The 26,193-nt window shown below is 30.9% G+C and overlaps 1 protein-coding gene across 10 annotated transcripts in view; it reads left to right on the forward strand.

The window, feature by feature from the left end:
• Positions 1-26,193, forward strand: part of LOC112680628 (amphoterin-induced protein 2) — a 355,883-nt gene that overhangs the window by 140,845 nt on the left and 188,845 nt on the right. For 7 of the 10 annotated variants that reach the window (XM_025550788.1, XM_025550789.1, XM_025550786.1 and 4 more), the window contains one exon: positions 5,082-5,154. The exons of the other annotated variants lie outside the window; for them this stretch is intronic. The gene's annotated coding sequence lies outside the window, so the exon portion shown is untranslated. The remainder of the gene's footprint in view (positions 1-5,081; positions 5,155-26,193) is intronic. 10 annotated transcript variants of the gene reach the window in all.

Consider the following 26,193-nt stretch of genomic DNA (forward strand, 5'->3'; position numbering starts at 1 on the left):
GAGAGTAATTGTGAATAAGATTTGTTCATAGAAGATAATTCGTTTAATAAGGAACAGATACTACCAAAATTACTATATACCAACACTGGGAACACAGTATTATAATAATAAAGTTTCCGACATTAATCCAAACATTTTATTACCAGTGAAATGCTATCAAACGAAATACACGTGCATAATAATTACGATAATCTAAGAGTTCTATTTACCAAAGATTAAGTTAAACTATACTCTATTGCTTTTACAAACAACGGCAATAATAATTTCACAAAATTATAAACGAACCAGTTGTTCGAATTTCTAAAAATGTAATTTAATATTACAATATTATTTGAATAAGCTACAGCACTCGTATGTCTCATTCCGTTTTTTCATTTTTGACTAAACGTGTATATTATTCATTTTCGGACACCGTTCACAGTAAATATATTATTATTATTATTATGACGCTCCCGTTTTGTGTTTTAACGACTATTTATATACATCGCATATATTTATTAAATAATAGCACAGTTTCTACAATAGTACAATAACAATATGGATTTAATGCTAATAATTGGCACACTGTGCGTTTATTATGATTATTTCCACTATTAGTATTATGACATACTGCTTCGACAAACTGCCGATCTAATATTAAATAAATATTAAATAAGAACAGCTGCGATGAAAATTACGCATATTATAATATCAACGATCCAATAAAGATTTATATCGTTCTATTGGAAAAAACCGTCACGAGTAACATGGAATGACTATGTATAATATATATTTGATACGTGGTCAAAAGGTGTCAAGTTCTAATTCTTACATTTTCTGTGGAAATTATTACAAATTTGAAAAGGTTTTTTTAAATCAAATTTTTATTGTATAAAGTTTGTTACATTATATTTTAACTAATATATATTTTAATTGTGTTATCAAATTATATAAATAATTTGTATTTTTTCAAATATAAACGATTCAAAATATGATTTTCAAAAAAAAAGCTAGATTGAAATAATTTTGATCGTCTACCAAAGATATATTATCAGGCCTATGATCATTCCTATCTTCCTGCGTTATACTTTTCATAAACCTTGAGTCAAATGATAAGAAACTGCAAATAATCTACGCATATTACTAATATCATGTTGTGATAATATTGGTATATTCAGTATTCATTAATAATCGATTCAAACTTTAATGCGGATCATCAGGTGCCCACGACTAACTTCTTACCTTCAAAAATGCTGTAGGCAAATCATCATCACCTCACAGTATTATTTTGTTTATGCTATCATATGAAACTAGATTACTACGTAAAAAAAAAAAGAAAAATTACATTTTGATTCGTCTCTACTCGTATACGTTACGTTACGCAGCATTGAGTTCCGCGTGCGGGCACACGGGAGAAAAAATAGTCACCGAGGTGTTTGTAATCAAGTCCATTATTTCGTGGTCCAATTTTTCTCGTTCAGCAATATTAATGTAAATTATAATATTACGAAATCTGAGTCTATCGCCGTGGCAGTTATAAATAACAACTGCGTCTTCGGATGCAATGGCCGTAAATTTGAACTGAAAACGAAAAGGCGCGTTATACATGCCAGAATTATTGTTCATTAGTTATGCACACACTCACATAACAAATAAATAATAATAATAATAATAATAATAATAATAATAATAATAATAATAATAATAATATAATTATAGTAAAAATAATAAATATTTTTGAGTATACATAAAATCCGGTAATTTAAATTCCCGGGAATCGTAACTTGTATACCGTTGTCAATTAAAATAATATTTTTGGTTCGTCTTGGTTTCACGGGTCGGGATATAAAGCCGGATAACAACAAAGTCATCAAAATAATTACGTGACGGCAAAAATGATAATAAAAGGCAGTAAAAGCATTGTTTCCCCCGATCAGCGGAACTACTGCGAGTACTCTTAAAATGGTATAATCTTAAGGAATATGTGAAAAAACGGCGAGTAAAATGCAAGATCTTTAACGTAGAATTTGATTTGTTTATACAATTTATTTTTGGAAACATGAAGTATATTTAACGTTTTTATAAATGAAAATTTTCTGGCTAATGTAATAATGTGGTAAGGTCTGAAGGGGAATGTTGTACAACGCAAAATAGTATGCACGCGTAATAAGTATAATGCACTAGAAATAATTCACTCAAGTCAGAAAAAGAGTGCGGAGATTTCAACCCTGACACGCTTGCGCACGTTTATCAGGGACGATTTCATGTAAGCTGTTTGGTAATGATAAGTTTTATAAATTGTACATATTTATAGAAACACCGCGTGTCCAGAAAATTATAACTCACACGTACGACCATATGGAAATAATATTTATCTGAAAGTAATAATTTCATCATAAGCAAAACTTCAACGGAACGAAATGAACATATATATATATATATATATATGTTTATAAATGTATGTGAGAATATTTATAATTAGAAAACCTCATGCGCTTAGCTTTAAGTTTCACGATTTAAAATTATATAATAATATACGTGCATATACTTCCAAAAACTATTGAAGAGAACAAAAAATAAAAAAAAATAAGCAATTTGAACTTGGAATAGAAATAAATAATAACTGTACTTATAATAATAACTGGGCAGTATTTTTCTAATAATTTATTATAATTTTATTATAATATAGAACAAATATAAAATATCAGTAGAATATTTCTTACTCATTATTTATATTCTTCTATCTTATAAGTATTGTTTTCCCATAGAGGTACTATTTATGTTACAGTTAAGATATTGATAAAAATAATAAATTTATCCTTAAAATCACACAACAATATATGAACAATAATTGATATTTACGATTAACCTACTGAGTTTTCATGTTAATATGACGTAATAACAGTACAAGAAGATGAAAAATTAATTATGCCAATAAATACAGAATGTATTGTAAAAAAATATTATGCTTATACAATTTTAATAATAATTTATTATACCTTAAATATTAGTTACTACAAATGTATTATATTTATTAGGTTAGTTGCAAGTACCAGTTATTGTTCATATATTGTCGTGTGATTTTATCGACATAGCTATTACTTTTTAAATCTATTTTGATCGTATGGGAAAAAAATAGTTATAAAATAAAATAATATAAATAGTGAGTTGGAAATATTAAAATGATATGTTCTGGGTTACAACCAAATTATAATAAATTATTAGTAAAAATATTAATAGTTGAAATATTATAATAATAATATTATAAATTATTATTATAAGTAAAAAATTATTTATATTGGAGGTTTGAATTGTCCAAGCAATGTGTATATTGCCCGTATCATATATATATATATATATATACATATATGTCTGTGCTACGTGGAATATGATAACTTCAATTGAAATTATTATGAAATACAATTGAGTTGGTTAACGACAAGTGTGTATAAAATATAAAAAATATATCAACAATTAAATTAGTATTGATGTAATGCGCGTTTATATATATGAAACTGAAATGAACGCATAAAAATATAAAAAAAAATTAACTCAAAAAATGCAGCTGTTTGTGAGATATTATGTACATTAAGGATAAACTGACGAGATGGGAAAAGCTAAACTTAAACTAATACATTTCTACGATGTATCTTGCTTAAAATTTCCGTTCAATCGGTTTCGCAATTTTGATATATTATATTTAATTTCAAAATCATATAGATTCTGTATAAAAACCATCGATGATTGGTATTTATTATTATATTTATGTATAATTGGGTGGAAAGTAATTCTAAATATGTCTACTAGGAACTCAACAAATCGATAGAAACTCCATGATTAGCATCTAATAAAATCTAATCAAATCTATATGTCTCCAAAACAGTACGCCTAACCCAATACATGCTTTTGGAAGCTTATAAGGACCAACAAGACAAATTACATTTATGTTTATATAAGATTTAATATTTTAAGAAAAATTGGTTAGTTCAATTAGATTCAATTGGTTCGATACAATTATTATTAATAAACTAAATCATAAGTCGTTTTATCTTTATATTAATCTTACATTATCTGTTATAGGTATTAATTTGAAAACAAAATTCTTATTTTAACTGTATAGCGTGCACAATGTTTTTGCATTATAATATATATAACTACGTGTTTGCTTTTACGCACTTGTATAGAGTAGTCATATCGTTATTGTAGGCATATCAATATAATGTACAGTTCAGTAAGTGGTTATGTTATAATGAAATAAAAATGCGATGGCCATAGATGTTATTTACAACTTTTTATTTTTACGATAATATTATGTAAAAATCTATGCAAATATCGGTTGTTGTAATATTTCATGTGTTCCTTTTAAAAATGATACACAACGATTGTATGCGTCTACGATTTTAAAATGGGACGCAAATACGCGTTAAACGAGTGAACTTATGTATGTACTTTACATAATTACCTCGGTTTTGACGTAGGTTTTATTTTAACAAAAAATGTGTACACAATAAGAACTTGGATACAATGTACATATTATGATACGCATGTCGAATTAAATGAACGTTGTATAAAATTGATCAGCAATAATTTTAAGTGGCAGACACGCGAAGCTTGTAATGTAATACACATGATTTGAATTGTGTTCGTACAATTACAAGTTTCAAATTCTGAGATGATTGTCTGAAGTTTTACATTTCGAATAACTGACACAGAATGGGTACAACAAGAAATAAATAACTTTGGTTTACGTGTAGAACGTCACTGCAGTAGCAGTATTCAACGATGGAATACATTATTATGTTCGTTCTCGCAAAGTTTATCCAATTAATCAATCCTACGTGTATATATTTATATGTAATCAGGTATTGTGCACGGGAAGAAAAATTTACCAACGGTGGCGGGTGTAAGATGTACGAAAAATAATATTATGATCGGTTAAATCAGAATAATATTATTAATAATTAATATAATAATATAATAATTATTATAACAAATAATATCGGACAGCCCATTGCGAGACAGATCTTCGTTTTAAAATATACCTTTTATCGCCTTTTATTTTTTTTTTACATTTTCACTCATTAGTTTAAATTGTGTTTTAGATTTAACACGTTGAGTACGTATATTATACGTGAAAACACTATTGAACTTGTGACCAGACTACGGATGCAGTCGGTGAGTACGTTTTTAAAGTGAAAATTCTCGTTTCTCGTGTGAAAGTGGGATATGTGGAGGAGGGAGTGGTTAGATATTTTTAGAGACTTCGGTGACGTCTTGTGTCGGAACAGATTTTAGTGGCAATATAGCAAAACGTCGCACGGCGTCAACAAAATATTTTTAACCGAGATTATAAGTAGTCCGGCAGTGGAAATGTATTTTATTTTTTTTTCTCCTGTGTGCCACGGCAACCGAACCGGGTAGTAGTCATATTGATCGAATTTAGTATGCCGGAGTTAAATTACTGCCGCGCAACGGTTGCGCGGGACTATGCAAATTATAATCGTAATAATATTCTACACGGCGAATAATAATTTAAGGAGAAAGAGAGAGAGAGAGAGAGTGTCGGCAGCAGTTAATTGCCAATTTTTATTGACCGATAGTACCTGGAAATATTGGTTCGTCGGGTTTCGCTCGTAAATATTGAAAAATGACACGACGGGCACATGATAATTTATATTTACACACCCGGCAGCGGGGCGTTCCGACTGAATCCGCAAGCAGTCGAATTAAAATGTCATACGATTACAATGAATATGCATAGTCGATGCAGATTTTAAATATCATTTGGCGCAGAGAACGCAAAGAATGAAAATTTTGAAAAAGAATGAATTCAGTGGGCCATTTTGAAACCCATTCATATGGAACAAACTGCGCTCGTCCTTCGTATGCATAAATGTCATGTTTATTTTTTTAGTTCCATTGACAAAATACATTTTTCCGACTTTTCCATAAATAACAAGACAGCCGTACATGGCATTTTACCCCCTCCTATTCGATAAGCGAAATGGGCATGGAGGAATAACACTGCTGGTCGTATATATTATTTTTAAAAAATCTTATATTTTTCTTTCTAAAAAAAAGATCAATGGTTTTATTATTTATATAATATTATTGTAATAGTTTTGATAAAAATAAACATTATCAACGTATTGTTTCTTACGCACCACTCCATGGTAATCTATCTATACTATATATATAAAATTGTGAGGGTTTTTCTTAGACCGCGCTAACCGAGAAAACTACTGAACCGATTTGGCTGAAATTTTTTTTTGGCTGAAACCCGACACTCTGCTGAAGGTTTTAGTACCACTTTTGTCAGTAAAAAAGTTCATAAAAGTTCATAAAAAATTAAAAAACAATTGTACCTATATTATCAATCCGAGATTGATTATTTAAATATTAAAGTGCTACAAATTGGACGAATGACTATATTATGTCCTAAGTGCCATGCGAAAAAATGGAAAGATGAAATCCATGGACTTTGCTGCGCTGACGGTAAAGTTGTTTTACACCAATTTGAGGATCTTCCAGACCTAATTAAAAGTTTAATTGATAATTCTCACCCTTTATCAAAACATTTCTTTGATAATTCTAGACGGTATAATACTCTGTTTCAAATGACATCGTTTGGAGCAAACTCGCCGCATGGGCCATGAATCATATTCTTGCATACTATTTCATAAAGTATAGGATCTCTGTCTTTGTTTGGTATCTCGGCAGAAATAATTTTATCAATTTCATCTTGCTGAATTTTCGTTTGTAACCACAAAAGAATGTGGTAGTATGGCAAACCTCGTTTTTGCCATTCAACACTGTAAACATAACAATTTACATCTCTGAAAATATATTTATTTTTCAATACATGCATAAACTTTTTTAGTTTGAGATGGAAAACTCTAGAGATTATATCGTGTCTATTAAACGACTTTTGGTCTTGAAATAATTCATTTTTTATTTCCGGCCATTCCGGGTTGCATGTGAAAGTAATAAATAAATCTGGACGGCCAAATTTACGAACATAAGTCATGGCATCCTGATTTTTTTCATTCATGTAACGTGGGGAGCCAGTAAAAGAGGAGGGAAGAATTACTTGTTGCCCCACGTTATTAGCATTAATATTTGCATCATTGTTAACAGCATCTCAGAGGTGAACATAATCATTCGCACGTAGTTGTTTTTGATGGTTATGAATAAAGTGTAGTCTTTCAGAAATCATTTTTGCCATCATATCTACGGCGAATTGACTGAATAATGTCTTGTAATAATGTAGATGATTTAGACTTGTTTCTCTAACCATAAACCTATAAGAATAAAATTGTATGCAGGAAACAGTTTTTGTTCGATTTTGGTTATTTTTCTGTAAAATATTAATGTGATAACCGTCTTCGCTTCTAGTATACATCAATGGATATTGCAGTGCATCATAAGATCTATTCAATTCGGAAACTCGACTCAAGTGTCCACTCCGACCGTGCAGAAATATATCTCTGGGACCTTTATCTTCATTAACTAATAATACAGCTACTTCATCGATGGTAGGTGCATTATATTGACCTCTGTGTTCATCTTGAGGAACTCTATCAGCATGAATAATTAACTTAAAGTTTTGCAACTCATCAAAATACTCCAGATTAGGTCTGAAAGTCTGTATGAGGTGATTATTTTCACGCAAAACTGTTTGCAATGATTCAATGAGACCTCTTTTTAAATTTGGAATCATATTTGTTCGAATAGATATTTGATCCGACTCTGACATAAAATATATTAGTAAAAATTTAGCATTATTTCCAATTTCGGGTAATAAACTACCTATTAAATGATGCACTTAACCCTGAATTTTAAAAGAGGGCATGATGTTCCCTTCAGATATTTCGTTTGTTCCAAACGATGTCATTTGAAACAGAGTATTATACCGTCTAGAATTATCAAAGAAATGTTTTGATATAGGGTGAGAATTATCAATTAAACTTTTAATTAGGTCTGGAAGATCCTCAAATTGGTGTAAAACAACTTTACCGTCAGCGCAGCAAAGTCCATGGGTTTCATCTTTCCATTTTTTCGCATGGCACTTAGGACATAAAATAGTCATTCGTCCAATTTGAAGCACTTTAATATTTAAATAATCAATCAATAGGTACAATTGTTTTTAATTTTTTATGAACTTTTATGAACTTTTTTACTGACAAAAGTGGTACTAAAACCTTCAGCAGAATGTCGGGTTTCAGCCAAATCGGTTCAGTAGTTTTCTCGGTTAGCACGGTCGAAGAAAAACCCTTACAACTTTATATATAGTATAGTATAGATAGATAGATAATTATATTATTTGTTGTATTACCGTCGAAATGGAAAATCGTAAAGTTCACTTTGTCTAAATATTATCACTTTGGAGTAGATGAAACTCTATGAAAATTGTAAGATTGTTGTTTTTTTTTTTTCACTCACTTCACCGGAACTTATTATAACACTATGACAGTATTGATTTGATTTATTTTCGAATAATAACAGACTTCACATAATATGTTTGAATATACATTTAATTAATCGATATTATAGAACAAATTCCAAATAGGCTCTATAGTTGAAACAGGACGCGATGTAACATAGAGTCATGGAATATTTTCCTATATATGAAGAACATTTAAAAAAATTAGTATTGAACACATTTTCAAATAAAAATATATTCATAAATAACACTAAAACCGAAAAGAGTTTTATAATCAATATTATATTTACATTTTTTTCATCTCAACTTATTCATCAACTCTAATCAATACTGTAACTGGAAGTATTTACCTAATACCTAGTTGATGTTTAGAGAAAAAAAAAATTGTAGAACTTTTAAATCCCAGTGAACTGTTATACACAATGCTTATAAACTTTAGAATAATATCATATTCAGATTTTTTTTTCTCGAAAGAGTAGCAGTTCATGATACGGAGATTTAAGTTTAGAACTTACATTATAATATATATAGGATTAACGGTTAGGTAGTTCATAAGACTATTAAAAGAAGAAAAAAATTATCGTCATATTCTTTTGATTGTGTCTTTGTTTTTTTCTTTTTTCTTTTTTTTTTCTTTTTCTTAGCTTTGAATGATGGGAAACGATGTTTCTTATAAAGGTTCAGAAAATCATTGAATTTAGTTGTAATAATTAAACTTTGTGTATGCCTATAAATAATAATGTAATATATAAAAGAATAATTGAATAATTTAGTTATGATACGTTTTAAATTTTCAAACATTTTAATTAAAGTTTCTACGTTTAAGGGTTTCATTATGATGGTTATTATGGTATAAATAAATATAAAAAAATCTTAACAACGTTTAAATTTAAAATATTTTAAATCTAATTATTACAGTTAGACTAAAATTAAATATTTAAATGTAAATAATCACTTTATGTTTGAGTGTGTATCGTTGCTGAAATTTTTATTTAGACTTTATAAACAAATTATTTCCCAAACTCAATCAAATTGGTTGCCTAAGAAATAAAATATATAATTTCTTATGCATATGAATAATATTATAACTATAAAATTACTTACATAAGAAAAGTTAAAAAACCTGATTATTGTCAGTGAAAATGAATTACACGCACGACGGTTTCGTCTGTATGGTTAAATCTGTATAATTTTTTTCTGAACGGACATTTTATTCACACACAGCGATTTTTTCCGTAGTTTTCGATCTCCGATGATACTAACATGGTTTTATTTCATTCACTGTTAAGTTCATTAGATTTAACACCTTGTAGACCTTTAATTTAAATTATCTTATAAATGCATCAATGGTAATCTTCTACAGAGTTAGGGTTAGGGTAGTCTTAGAAAGTTTGAATTTGAATGCGTTTGATATTGAACAATATAAAATATTATAAATTGTATATTATGTTACTTTCCTCTAATAGTAAGGGAATGCCATGATAAATTAGGATAACAGGACTTGCATGATGGCAACAAAAAATTCATCCTATGAGAAGGAACTTTGACATTAATTAATTACTCAGTAACCCAGAATAGTATATTATTTTATTAATAGGTCACAATAAACCATCGTTTTAGACATTTTTAAGGATAAATGAACAAATATTATCGTTTTTTAAGTACTACAAAACTATTTTAACATTAGTCGTTAAGAACCATCGGTTTTTTAAACAGTTAAAATAATGACCATGTAAAAACTCTATAGAATAAATTGTTTTTTTCAGAAGTTATTTAAAAATAAGTAAATTATATGTAGAAAATAATATACGACATTCAAATTAAATTCAGCTGTCTGCGTATGTTTAATTAATTGTCATTATTTTTCGGTCACCCTAAGTCAGTATACGAGGTGTGGCAGAAAATTAATGAGACTGATTTTATTTTTTTTTTATCAGTTTTTATTTTTTTCAAACGCCAATGTTATCGCCTTCAAAGTAGTCTCCTTGAGCAGCTACACACCGACAAACACGTCGTTCCCAATATTGGTAACAGAGCTGGAAGTCTTTAATCGGTATGGTCTTCAACATGTCCGTTACACACTTTTGAATGTTTTCTTAAGTCTCGAAAAAAGGTTATTTGAAGAAATTTTTCAGATTAAAAAGTCACAGGGACTGAGGTCAGGTGAATAGGTGGCTGGAAAACTACAGGGATGCCTTTTGAGGTCAAAAATTATATTATTGAGAAGAGAGTGTGACATGTGGTGTTGTCATGATTTTTCGGCACCGACCTTTCGCATGCGCGAATGTTCATTCAAAATTTTATTAACGGTAAATCTATTCAAATTTAGTTGTTCACTCAATATTCTTAATGTTAAACAACGGTCTGATCTCACAAAAAAATTCACACATTCGATGTTTTCGTCTGTCTTCGAAGTTGAAAGCCTCCCTAAACGATGTTCATCTTCAACGTGTTTTTTCCTTCCAAAAATAATTTGTACCAGCGAAAATCTTGGGTTCGGTATAAAGAATGTTCTCCATAGGTCTATGGTAACTTTTCAAACGTCATACTTGCCGGCTTTCCAAGCTTAACACAAAATGTGCACAACGTTGCTCCAAATTTCGCTGTTCCATTTTGCGTGACGCACAACCAAAACCCAACTTCATTAATAGCAGTCACAAAAGTCACGTAATTAACGAAATGAGATAAAACTTGCACCAAGCTATACGAGGGTACTAATAAACGTGATCTAGCAAGGACATTAGCGCAGCGTTACCTGATCGCTTAGAATATTTCCAGTCTCATTACTTTTCTGCCACACCTCGTAGGTTAAATTTAATAATATCATAAATAATAATATGAATAATTTTATTTTACTATCATATATTTTACTGTCAATAAATCATCGTGGATTTTATCGTAAAAATGTCTTTTGCAACATTCAAATAGCTTTTGGATTGTTTTTTTTCTTCAAATCATATATGAAATCATTGGTAAACCTCTGTACGCATACAAATGGCCGGGCATTCATTTCGGGGGATAAATAGACAAATTTTTGACATAAATGCTTATCGCATGGCGAACAGATTGTATCTATCACTCAAAGAAAATTGGTATTCTATCACAGGTGGCAGTTGCTTTAAGATTGGTATGAAAATAAAAGCTGGTTACTGAAAGAAAAATTTAAAAAAGTAATTTTCAAATATTTTTCCAGAAACGTAATCACAAAAAAGCCCGTTCATCGTATATCTCCCAGCCAAATAAATTATTTTCAAACGTTAAACATTAACCAAACTAAACACGCTAGAAAAAAAAATTTATAGCTGGTATTTGGTGAATTTTTTTCTTAAGTTTTCTGTACGATGACCATATTATCAATAATTTATTTTGTGAAATTTTTAATGAAAAGTATGATATTATATTTTGTATTTATTGACAATTTTCGATTTGAAGATAATTTTCTGAATTTTATAGAAAACCTCTGCATAGCATATACTTGGAGTTTTTAGAACCAAAATTTGAATTTTTACTGGTACTATATTATCAAAAAATATTATGAGTATTGTATAATCGTTTTTTAATTAATTTTATAAAATATCATTCGTATCGAAATCATTAAAATATTAGACAAACTAAAGCATTGTTTAGAATTTTTAGTGAATAAAAGCATTTTTTTGAAGGACATGTTTTAGGGTTTTATGGATAGTTAAATTCTGAAATTATATGGATCATAATATATTATTATATCATTGGTATCCCTGAAGTTGACGGAAAAAGCATTTGCGTTTACAATGATGTACTCGTTCAAACATAACGCATCAACTCTACTTCACGCTCAGATCCCCGTACACGGGTATAACATGTGTACATCAATTCTGCACGTCTTGAAGTACATATTAACAGCGTAGGTATATCCACCCGTTAATAAACGTTTTAAATTCATGTTTTGACTTGCATGTTATGCACTGCGTTCACGATGGTTTGGCAGGCGTGCAGCCACACACGATGTTGGATTTCTATGCAACGCATTATCTTGCGTCACACTCGATGATATTGACCGGATATCGCATCGGGTCTTGTACGCGTATGATAATAACATACGGTATACGATCGTGTACGCCCGAGAGATGATTTAAATTAATTTTACTATAACATTATGCCGATAATGAATCGCTGTGGCTGCCATCACTACCCTCTTATGAATTATAAACAAAGTCGTTGGTGCTCCTCCGCCTCTATCTCCCCAGGGGTTAACTCGCAAGACGCGGCTGTGGTAGCAGATTAGTAACAGCGGCGGGTAAGGGAAGGACCATGTGCAAGGAACAGGTATACATGACAGTAAACACTCATCTGTATTCGGAGAGATAAACGTGCTGCGACGACCCTTTTCTCGGTTCGAAAACCGTCCGCGGTGGTCGCCGTCCAAGTCTCGGCGAGTTATTCATTAACGGTGCCCGCCCACGCAGAGGTCCGTTCCGACCGTGCGCCGTCACAAAGAGTAGGTCGACAACACCACGCCACCGCTGCCGCCGCCGCCACTAAGTTGCTGCGGCGGAAAATTATATGACGTTAAGACGGCTTTTGACGTGGCTCAGTGTCTTAAGATTATAATTAAGTACTGTCGACGAGGATTGACTTGTAGTCTTAGAGTTCCTTTATATGGTTTTATCGAAATAAAATTAATAATAATTGCGTATTTTAAAAAATTAATAAGTATAAGCTTAAACGACCACGTGACGAACTTTCACTTCTACGCTAATTATCGATCGTTTATTTATGTCTATTTATGTGATGTAATATTTTTATTCGATTAACGAATTCAAGTTGACAATACTCGTATATAGTGACTAATTTTGAAAAAATCTTGAGAAGATTAGTACATTTTTTGAAATCGAAAAATTTGAAAACATAATTGAACATTGCAAAGTTCTAAGCATGTTTTGAAAAAAACACTCACTGCGTGCAGTTTATTTTGGGATATTGTAAATGTTTTCAAATCAACGTTACATGTATTACATTTACATATTAATATTCAAATAATTTAAATTTAATTAGAATATAATCAATAATTTTCGTACCAATCAAATATAATGTAATCACCGAACAGAGGTTACATATCGGTCAAATACATTTTGAATAGAATTCAAAGAATTTAAATGAAAACCCGTGATATATAGGGAAATACAATACCTTCAACTGCTCCGTAGCTAAACGAAGGTTACTCCAATACTACGTGTATACGTCAAAATCGTGGTATCGGCGGTAAACATATAGCCGTTATCCTCGGGCACGGTCCGCTCGCCATCCGCAGTGTCCTGAATGTACTCGTTGACTTCAAACGCGACTCGGTAAACTAATATATGATAATTAGTTTGATACGCGTCGATGACGGTTTCGCCATGACTTCGTTGAACTTTCTAGTTCGATTATGATCGCGTCTCGTAACCGTTCGAAAGCAGCGAACCAAAACCGTCTTTACAGACGGCCGTTCAAACATAATCATACAGGGCCAAAGGGTGTAGAAAAATTATGAGTTGATAAGATTGACATACACTCTTTCTTATTCGCACACGAGTGCGGGTGAAACTATAGTGTACAGGACAATATCGTCGTTTTTCCAACGAATACTAGTTCACGGTGCAGTCGTTACATCGCGTTGCACCATTGTTTTCAATGGCGCGATAGGTATTTATTTGAAAATGGGCCGATACTATATTTTACCGATACCCGATATAATAATCAGAAGTAAAAACTAAGTTGATTTTGAATATAAATTCATAAAAAAAATCAACTTTTTTGGCAAACACCATGAACTGATACTAAAATTAATCCGATACTGCGAATCGATAAAACCGATATTACATAATATAAACATCACATTATTTTAGTAAGTAAGCAGTTTATCTACAAATTAAAAAACAATATTCCTTTTAACTTTGAAAACCACAGTACTATCGATATTTAACGATTAAATTATTGTTATTATTGATATTAATGTATTTTATGCCGGTGGTTCTTTCTTTATTTTTTTCTTTTTTGCGGTTCGGTTCAAACATCGATTTTGAAAATAAACCAATATCGATATTTTTTCCAATACCATCGATATCGGCCGATACCAAGTATCGATTTTAGGATCGGCCCACCCCCAATATTTTTATTTCGATCGACTACGCAATGCCGTTCAGTTATATTTCTCCATACATGCATGGGTGTCGATCCGTTATATTATAACAACTCCGCTTGCACACGCACGCACACATATTATACGTACTCGTATACTGTGTAAGGCGACGACCACTTACCATTTAGATAGCTGTCAGCGCGTGTACAACAGACCGTGGAGCGAGTAGGGGTGCGGAACGAGACAAGGAAAACGCTCCATTACGTTTTCTTTTCTTCGACCGCCGCGCACATATAAACGAAATTAACATTGTTCGGAAAACGAGTGCCGACCGTACATGGGGATCGCGTAGGCGGTGGTGAGCGTTCTGCCTCCGAACGTTTTTCCCCGCGCCCGTTATGTCGTCCACCTCGCCACAACTGAGACTCCGTAATAATAGGGTTCGATAAAATGTTCAGCTTGTTTCGACCGTTTCGTTCCGAGGCGAATGCGTGAATAATCGTTTTTTGCTCATTCGCCCTAGAACGTTACAGAAAAGCTATCATATGTATGAGATTAATACACAAATTATACATTGAGAAGAATCAAACAAAGAACTAAAGATAATTTTTCGACTATTGAGGATTGAGAAAGAATCGAACAATTATTTCAGACAGGAGTAGAATTTGAAAGTGAAAAACGCAAATTTTAACAATGCTTACGGCACATTTCGTGCACTACGTTGTAACGCGTATCGCATGGATGAGCAACCTTCTCGCTGAAATTAACGACTTTTGTGTATCAAAAAACGTCCGATAACTTTATTTCGGGATCAACATTTCATGAGCATCAAGGTCGTGGCAACTACTTATGTACTAGGCAATGATATACTACTACATGGGTAGATGTGGTAGAAATTACTTATTTGTGTCTTTGCTTTTCAATCGTTTACCTATAATAGCGCTTCTTCATATCCTTTCCTTCATCCTTAGTTCTGACATCCTAATCTAAATTTGAATTTATAATAATTTCTCCTCTATTCTCAATCAACCCAAACACATAAGTTTATAGTTATGATATAATTTTAATAATATTACTGAAGGTACGCCAATTAAAACATAAATATATAAATAAAGTGTTACTACATGTTTCAAATGGTATGACAATATAGAACTTGCACTACGAGGATATGGAAGATGATTAAAAGTATGTCTATTTCGATGGAAGTTTAGATACTAGTAAAAGATTATTGTTATACCGTTTTCCAAATCGTAGTTTGCGCGCTTTCGAGTCGTGGTAATAATAATAATAATAATAATAATAACACCAATGAAATGGTAATATTATTAGAACAAGAAAAGTGTATGGAAGTCATAGTAGCGTTTCGTCGTCGTCAAAAGATTCGTAATACCCATGGGTAATTTTTCGCGAATTATTCGATTAACAAGCCGCATAAACGCCTGCATGAATTTGTTTACAATCTCGACCATCTCTATTCTCAGGCGTCCGATCAGTCGGTGTGGTAAAATTAAGACAAAATCGACGCTGATAAAAAAAAAAAAATGTTTTTTTTTTGCTCAATGTACAATATACACCGAACCGTGAATTACGTATTGATAACATTATACTATGATAAATGTACGCGCGTACCTTCGTATTATATTCGCTGTCAGAGGCGGACTTGATTATTTGCTCAAAAGGGAAGGAGGTAATATAATTTGATATACCTATAAATATATATACGTAAGAGTGTTTGTGTGTGCAACTATAACGCTTAACATTTAGCCACACTGTGCCAATTTATTAAAATGCTGCCCTAATACAACTAATATTTTTTGATAAAAAAAAAAAAAGGAACTTCACATTGATTAGATAACTATTTTCAAGCTCGTGAAATTTGTTATTATTCTAATCATTATGAGATCGATAAAGAAATTATTTAAGTAATAACATTACACGGATGTATAAGTCTAACTGATGACTATCGTGAACATACGTAAAAGTGTTGCCTTAGGGTAGGAGTCGGTATCTACAGTTGCAGTTCCTTAGCAATATGAAGCTCTTTGGTGAATAAATTAATATCGAAACCTGTAAAATACAAAAAAAACCTAATAAGGTTTTTTTAGATTGCAGTATAATCTATATTTATTTTTTCACATAACAATAATATTTATTGCATATACATAGATTTAACAATGTTTATTTCTGTTAATAATGATTTTGTAAAAGGATATTGAAAATCTGGAAAAGGAAAAAAGGATTTTTAGTTGTGAACCATTAATACTCACTCACTAAACATAAATAAAATAAAGTTTTACAGTATTTTCTAAATTTAAGACGTATTATTATGTTTTTAATGCCTAACAATTCTGAATTAAAGTGCTTAAAAATACATAAGACAATTTTTGTACAATTGTAAGTTTTTTAATACGGTCTTTATAATATAATCATAGTATTATTAGTTATTATACTTTAGTAATAATACTTATAGCTACTATAAGCTATGAATAAAAAAAAAAAGATTCACACATGACTCTGGACATCATGGTTTTGTAAGTTTTCTTAAAAATGGTTCTTTTTCGAACTATTCGATTATTCAATATTTTCAATATTTGAATCTTTGAATGCAATAAAAAATATAAAATGTAAAGTTTCAAATAGTTTTTCCCATCTCATTGGCATTATTTCCACTTCCTACAATATTGCCACCCCTTTATACTGCCTCAATGTATAAATGTCCATACATGCTTTTCATCGGTCAAGTGTGTAAAATCGCTTATTTATAAGCTTCTGTGTATTATTCGTACAGTTATCCCTATACCCAAACCCAATATATAATATAAAATTGAATTTGTCAGGTGTCATGTAAAATTTAAAAATTATTATTGTAAAAATTTAAACAAAGATACACATATTTTATTTCTATACATAACACCAAAGCTCAGTTTAAATGTGTAATATGCTTAATACTGTTTTAACATATCAAAATACGAATAAATAATTATTGTATACGTGATAATATAATTATCTGATTACTATTATAGTAGATTTGAGGTAATATCTAATAGATTAAAAATGGCCAAGGAAGTCATAGCCCCTATGCCCTTCCAACCATTGCTCGCAGCAGAGTTCACGATAAATGAACGAACACAATATTAGCATCCTTGAAAGCTGCTACAGATGACACAAATTTATGCAACAAACCTAATCGCATACAATTAATGGGTGAATAATGACATATCCGCTATGCCTACATAAAGTCGTCGTGTATACTTTTACTATGACGTCGTCGGTTAAACTGACTAGACCTTTCTGATGTATGCTTAAAGGTACCAACGCCTTAACAAATGAGATGGTCGATTATACATATTATATACGCATAGCAGTATACTTTACGTGTATATGTTTGTACGCAAGCGTATACTCGTATTTTGAAATTTACTGATCATAATTTATTAACGCCCATAAAATACAAATTTAAATTTAGAGACAATAACGTTTGTGGACGTTCGCTCGGTTAAACGAATTACAATTTTGCATTACAATTTGTACACACGTAGTTTTATTTATTAACATGTAGAAACTAAAAACTTTATGAGCATCTCATAAATATTAATCATATGAAATTAATTATTTATCTAAAAAAAGTTTCCAAACATTACAATAATAGGTAAAGTGTATAATTATATTGTTAAAAATTTAATTTATCATAATTACTATATTTAAGCATTAATTTTTTACTCATTATCTTTCATTTTATTATTTCGATCAATTATTTGGACAATTGATTAAAATAAAACTATATCTATGTATTGTGCCGGTTTTTTATTTTATTTATTTATTTTTTTTTCATTAGTTTTTTGTTATACAACGAAAGAAATATTTTAAACGATTATTACACTTTGAAATATTTCACTCGTTTTTGAAAAAAATTATGGTGAATAATTTTTTTCAAACTTAAATGAGGAAACCAGCTTCCAATATAAAGAAAATAAAGTTCGCGATTTTGACCGGATATTGTAAAAAATATACGGGTACACATTTTGTTAAGAACACATGTACCCCTGTTTTTAACTACACGTGTAATAGGGAGAGCTCTTGAAGAAAATTACTTTATTGATAATGAGTTCCGAATTTAAGTTAAGAATATATAGGAGATTAAAGAAGATATTCAGGGATATTAACGAGTTTAACAAAGTTACACGTTTGGAGTGCAAGGCAGGAAATTCAAAAATAACGTGGGTCTTATATTTATCACAGGGGTTTTATGTGAGATATATTTTAGCAACGGTTTATTAATCCAAGCGTTTCAAAATTCGATTTTTAAATTAAACTTTTTAAATTAAAGGAAAAATAAAACAAAAATATTTCACCAACTATTTTCGATCCATATAATTATAATATAATTATGTCTTGTGTTCTGCGTTTAAGTATAAATTTATTAACAAGGAAAAGTCCATATAAAATAACCTTAAGTATAGAAAAAGGGTGGAAAAGTTCAATAACTGCTTCTTAGCCAAAAAAGTTTTCATCGGTCAAAGTATGTGGTGGTATAAACTTCACATAAATTCTACTTCACTTAAATCTTTAGAATGGTAACTCTTTATTAGAATTAAAATGCTCTACATACTCGTTTAGTTGCCATAAAATATAATGTATTTTGTGTTTTGTGTTTATAATATGCATAAATAAACATATTACCGAACTATTTTAATTAGATAATTAAAGGATTTACTCGGTACGTGCTAAATCCTTGACTTTTAAATTAGAATCCCCGCAATAAAAAATGTTTAATAATCAAAAATAATTTTGCACATAAAAATATATCAAAAGTAATTATATATTTCTGGCTGCATGTAAATTCCTACACGAATGAACTTTTTACCTGAATTTAAAACCTAGTGTATTTTCCTATACAGACCTTTTTTACCTGCCAATAACATACGATGTAAACTCCTACATAATTTTTTTTTAGATATGGGTTAAAGCTACATTACATAAACGCCGAATATTATAATGAGTATCAAATAAGTTCCATTTAATAGTCAAATTTAAAATCGTGTTTCTATCTATAATCTATAGTGTACTTAAAATAAGATCAAAACTGATGGCTACTAGTTATCGTCCACGACGTTTTAATGACACACATAATATAACGCTCTATCGTAATCGAGCTTGTGTAGTGTTTCATCACCAGTTTTCCCTCCAAAATTATAGTCTGCTAATGATACAAAAAATGCTTGTGAATGTTTTCATTCTAAATTTAATAGTAATTTCAATCATCACCATCCAAATATGCATTTATTTATGAAACTTTTGCTAGACATACAGGCCAAAACATACGTAAAAATTAGAAGCAGTAATACACCTCGGCTTCGACAACTAAACATTTTTTTAAAATATGAGTACATACATGAACAAAAAAAAAAAAAATACAATAAAGGAGAAATTTTTCGTCACGAATTTATTAAAACAGTGTGCTATAAAAACAAACGTAAATAAATGTGTAAATAAAAATGTATTTGTATATTATAAACCATGTAATTTTTGACAGATATTTTTTCTCAAAAAAAGTTAGTAGTTTGTTTAGTTATATTTTATACTTATTAAAATATTGCATTAAAATATATAATTAAACTACTGTATTAAAATATAAAAAAAAAATGTTTTATAACTAAATTGATTTATTCTTATTTTAGTAATTCAGCTTTTTGTAACCTTGGTATAGGAGTTAACATTATATTTTGTAAGAGATAATACTATATTATGTAGAAGTTAACAATATGTCCATACAAGGAGATTACCTACTTTTGTAGGAGTTTACCATTCCCCATATTTCTGTGTTGTATATACATATTTATTTATATAAATTTATGAATCTATATAATACAGGTAAGTACAGAAAATTCAGTCCATGATAATCTGATAGAAAATTATCAAAAACATTATAATTTTTGCTTGACAAGCAAAATTAGCATTGTTTACCTATCAGTTAAGATCATATGATTTTTCTGTAAGGTTGAATTAGATCTTTCGATGGATCTTGTTTTGATAGGAAACGATAAATATTAAAATAGAGAGCTGCAAAAATAATTGATAAATTTTCATCTGGATAGCGGCAAGGAATAATATGAAAAAAAAAAATTACAATTAGCAAATAATACATTTGCTTATTGCAGGAACTATATAATTATGTTATTTTATGTGTTCATTAAATGTAATACACATAATGTATTTATAATATAATAATAATAATAATAAAGTTTTTATATTTTAGTTGTTATATTCTTATTATCATGACATTTAATGTGTATTATCAATATGTATTTATTTTACAAATCACACACGAACTTGTTTATTACACGCGTACTATAGATTATTTGGATTTTTTTTAATGTGTCTTAATCTAATTAAATGTCATCAATATGTCTGAACGTCGTTCATGCAATGGCATGTAGTGAATTGAAAACTATTGATGTTGTTTCTATGTCTTATTATGCTAACCATCGCCTAATTTAAACGTTTTGACCTAACACTCCAGCTGCACCTAGAATAAATACTAATAAATACTTAGAATACCCGCCATATATTGTGTGCATACATTCGTGTGATGCAACTGCAACTCGTCTATGTTTATTATTATTTAGTAAACAATAAAAACGGCCGTTGTTTTTAACGCCTGAATACAGATCAGTTTTTCCTTATCACATTTATTTTACATACTATAGTGATCGCTTTGCAAGAAACTGCGTACTCACAAATAATTACTTATATGACATAGTACGTTCTTGGTTAGCTTGAGATGATTGTGAGAAAGGTAGATATTTGAAAAAACTAAATACTCGTGTTCAAAATATATAAAAATTACAATATTCCGCAAAAAATAGATATAACATATTATGTTTTATTTACCCTTTTTATTTCTAAGAATGTATATCCTATTGCACGTACACCATATGCTAATTAAACATCTATTTTAGTATATCGAAATAACAAATTAAATATATTAGCTGTATTTGGGGTTTACTATAGTACCAAAAACTACCATTTCCGAAAACCCTCGCCCTCTACGCAGTGCATATACAATTTTTAAAAATTATTCAAATTTTCTTTTTAGTTTTAAATTATTAAAATAAAGTTAATTATTAAATATTTGTTTCAATTCCTCTCCTGTATATGTAAATATTAAAATAACTGTTACCCAAAGATGATAACTGCTACTTCCCAGTAATAATGTTCATGCCTACCGCTAGCAGAGGCGTTGCTACACTCAGTAAGATGAGTACGCCTGATTAATTTGATAGCCCGCAACATTATTCGAAGTTCAACAATTGGAAAATGCCTACGCGTTAGGAGCGTTTCAACGATCTACAAGTGAAACGTTATATAATGAGTCGACAACAGCTGGGATACTCCTCTAAGATCGGTGGTGAAATGCCTGGTTTTATTCACCGATGGCCAAAACCACCTTTTCTAGACTAACAACTGATGTTATGTCATATCAGGCCGACACCGATTTTAGAAAGGTCACATCACAATTTTCCCTAGTGCATGTCTATGAGTTTAAAAAAACTAAAAGAAAAAAGTACCTTGCAATTACACTGGTGTAATGTGATTTGTCACTGAGTCATCAACAATGCTTGGGATTTATAGCAATAAAAATTATTTAAAAGCTTGTAATGTTTTTTGTTTAATATTAAGCCCAATTATTTTATTTGGTCATCAATGGATGTGTATGAGGAAATTCGTAATAATTTTTCTCCAAACCAAAGTTATTTTATCGAAAATTCAGAGAAAAAAAAATGAGATATTGAAAACTATACAATCTATTGTATGTGTTGACATAAGTATTCAGTTTTTGAGTTGCAATAGAAACTAAAAATTGATTTTTTCGAACACTGGTATGCTATATATTTTGCAATTATGTAGCAAAATGTTGGGAAATTCAAAAATGACCCTCCTCAAAATATATACTTTAAAACATAACTTTTCCGAAATTACTCAAAACTCCGATGATTGAAATAATCCTTCGAGTCGAAGTGGACACAAAAAAAAAAAAAACATGGTTAAACCCATACATTACTACACATGTATCGTTTCACTCAGAATCCAAAATAATTTTAATATTATTTTAAACGGTAAAAAAGAAATAAAAATATGAAGACTTTTATTCTAGTCGCATAATTGCTTCTAAAATTTAAATTTAAATTACAAGATAAATGAAAATTATGAAATAAATCAAATTAAATGTATCAAAATAGTAGGTAGTAATGCTATAGTACTATAGAATTAAAATTCTTAAATATATAAAAGTATTTACTATGGAATTTTAGATTTAAAATACGTGTTATACAAGACAAATCTATATCTTATACTATTATTGTTATCAATATTTAATAGTTATTAATAAATTGAGTAAATGTTAAGCCCGGATCATTGGTAAAATTGAACCACGTGTTCCGTATTTTTTTTATACAAAAAATGTATTGATATTATGAAATATTGATAAATATCTAGTATTGATATTTATTTTTATGTTATAGATGTACTTGAACTTAGGATCATTATATTTTAACTACATTAATATTAAAATGAAAATTGTTAATTTACATTATTAAACGGTAGCGGATTAATCACCAATAAGTTGCTTTAGGTCTCTATGTTTTCAATGTGCTCATAAAATACATTTTATTCTATTTTTTTTTTAAACTGCGATTACTTTTTGGGCAAGTAAAAAAAAAAAAAAAAAATGAAATAAAACTCAAAGTTACTATACCAATGCATTAATTTAAACTATCATTTTGTGTTAAAGCGACCCGAATAATAATTACAATTCGGTAATAAACTTTTAAGAATTTTAAAAAGTTTTACAGATGGAAACTTTTGTCATGCTAAAAATTAATTAATCTACATATATTTTGAGTTATTTTTATTTATTTTTTTGGAAAAAAAAAATTATTTCTCTCTCGGTTTCATCGCACATTAATAATCTTAGGATCATTGAGAAATTTTAATTTAAGTAAGAAAATTTGTTCTTAAAATTTTAGAAAATGTAATAGCTAACGTTTTTATCCCGAATCATCGATGACCATTACGTAGTGGCAGCAATGTAAATATTTTCTCCTTAGGTTCTCGGCTGATGTCTGCGATTTGATGCACATACTTGCCATTCGCACGGTATTTTATGATGTGAAAATATCTTAAACAACCTTCAGATCTTTCGGCTTGGGCAATGAACATTTTCGAGCGTTACTTTTTTATATTTTTTTAAAAGAAGAAGCGATTTTTTTTGACACTTATATCTGAAGTTCTAGTGGACCGATTTGCATAGTTTGTGTTATTTTAATCATGAGTACTTTGTGTGCAGAAGAACCACTTAATGAGAAAAGTTTAATGAAAAGGAATTAATTAAATAGTTATTAGATGTATTAATTTTCCGTATATACGATATTGATTAGGTATCAAGATGGCCACTTAGGTAACAATCGTTAGGTAGCTACCCATTGCATGACTTGGTTAGACAAAGATTGAACGGTGACATGGAATGCATTTTCTCCTTGAACAAATTTAATTCTTCAAAATTGTAAATCCCATTCTGCAAATAATATGAAAGCACGTGTTTTAAATTAAGAATATTTACTTCAAATTCTACATAACAAATCTATATTTTTAAGTTCATATATATGTTTTCACATCTTTCAAGGGTCATCCGTGACACTTTTTATTAAATGTCGAGCACAGAAATCGTGAAAATCGTCTTCTCATTCGAGAATCGGCCAGTCATCAAATAACAAATTGCACAACGTTTTTTATTTAAAAATATCAGTACACGTATGGGTAATAATATCAAATATTATTCAACGTCACAATAATTTTCGTGAATACTAGTAGTAACCACGAGCTGTGCACGTCTACGATGATTGCACTCCCGTATAATAAATCGCAGCAACGTGTCCGTCAGCGGTGTTTTATATTTATGTATGTGTACGTATAGAATACCTATACGGTTCGCTTTGCACCATATAGGTAGGTCGTGATGAGGTCGTCGTAGGCTCACCACGATGTGATCTCTGCTCAGCGTGAGATGTAAATCTTAGTACTCGTACGTATGTAAATTCAGTGGACGGGCGTAAACCCACGCAACAGCACAGGGTCGTGACGGTGCGAAATAAGTTACGTGCACGCACGATCATAAATCACGGTCGTCACCTCTAGATACCGTAGTAGTAGTGATTGTTACCGGTGTTGGTTGGTGCGTGCGAAAACTACTGGTACGGTACGGGGACACGGCGCAAGAATGGCGGCGGGTCGCCAAATCGTTTCGACCGAGATACATGTATATCGTGTACACGCGAAACCGGGTTCTAGGTACAAACATATAACGCCGGCGATTTCGGGTCGGTCCCGAACCAGCTGGTGCGGGGTGTGAGTGGGAGGGATGAATTTATTACCTGGTGTTTGCTGGGCCCGCGACCCTCGTTCGCGCCACAAGTTGTCCTGCTGCTACCGCTACTGCTGCAGTCGTCGTCGTACCACTCGGACACCATCGGTATACCGCGACGACGTCGGACAAGGATTTATGCGTGCTACCGTGGTTGACTCTCGACCGGTCTGGTCCGTTGGGCTGTTAACCACGTCGACGTGCACCGGATGCGGCGCGTGCGTGTGCACGGCCGGTGGTGGGTGAACGGGCCGAGAGGTGCTCGGGCGACGGAGGGACGAGCGCGCCGCTCAACGGAGGGTCGTTGCGTCGGGAGCGGGAGAAACATTTAAACCTCGTGCCACCCCGGCCAGCATCTAATGATGTTGCTGGCCGCTTAATCCTTTGATCTCGTTAACTGAGGTACATAACTTACGACCGATGTGACCGGTGGCGGGTGTCCGTCCGGTGCACGCGCCCAATGCATGGTGACTCGAAGTGCCGGGCGGTGAGTGGACGATGCTATAACTGCGACTACTTCTTACGCGTTTTGCCGGTTTTAACCGAACCGGATAAAATTTCGAATACGATATTGCCGTAGAGTAGTGGTAGGAGCAGGGTAGATATCTCATGACTTCAACGGTCAAACGTGACGTGCGTACAACATCAATTGACGTATTAACCATCTTCACCGCATCATGGTATAAATTACGTTCGGGTGAGCTCCGTCCGTCTGTCCTTCGAACCGTTGTTGTGATCCAACAATCAAGTGTATGCATTTAATTACCAAAGTTTATACTTTGTGTTAGTGATCTTTAAATAATTATGGTTCAAATAATCTTAGTTTACAACCTACCACCCGCCCATCAATCCGAACGACCATTAACTAATAGGAAATGAAATAATGAAAAAAAAATGTATAAATTAATATTCAATAAACTAATTATATACAACGGAAATAGAAGTACCTACATTCGTAGATGACTAAGTTCTCTAATCGTGACTATATAAAAAAAATAGTGTTTATAAACCAAATTAAACAATATTGATATTAATTAAGAGTCATGTTGAATAGAAACAATCGGCAATAAAGGATGTATTGATTTGTAGTATTTAAATTTTCTTTTACGTGACGTATCTCTAACTATATGTTTTATTTAGGATTCCTCTACTTTTATACGTATCACAATACACGGGCATCATAACACTGAAATGCAAAAATCATTTAAAACTAGGTTAATTAAACTTTTATATAAAATTCAATACTGCTTG

Source organism: Sipha flava, unplaced genomic scaffold, assembly GCF_003268045.1.
Source record: "Sipha flava isolate LNK unplaced genomic scaffold, YSA_version1 178_pilon_pilon, whole genome shotgun sequence".
Taxonomy (NCBI): domain Eukaryota; kingdom Metazoa; phylum Arthropoda; class Insecta; order Hemiptera; family Aphididae; genus Sipha; species Sipha flava.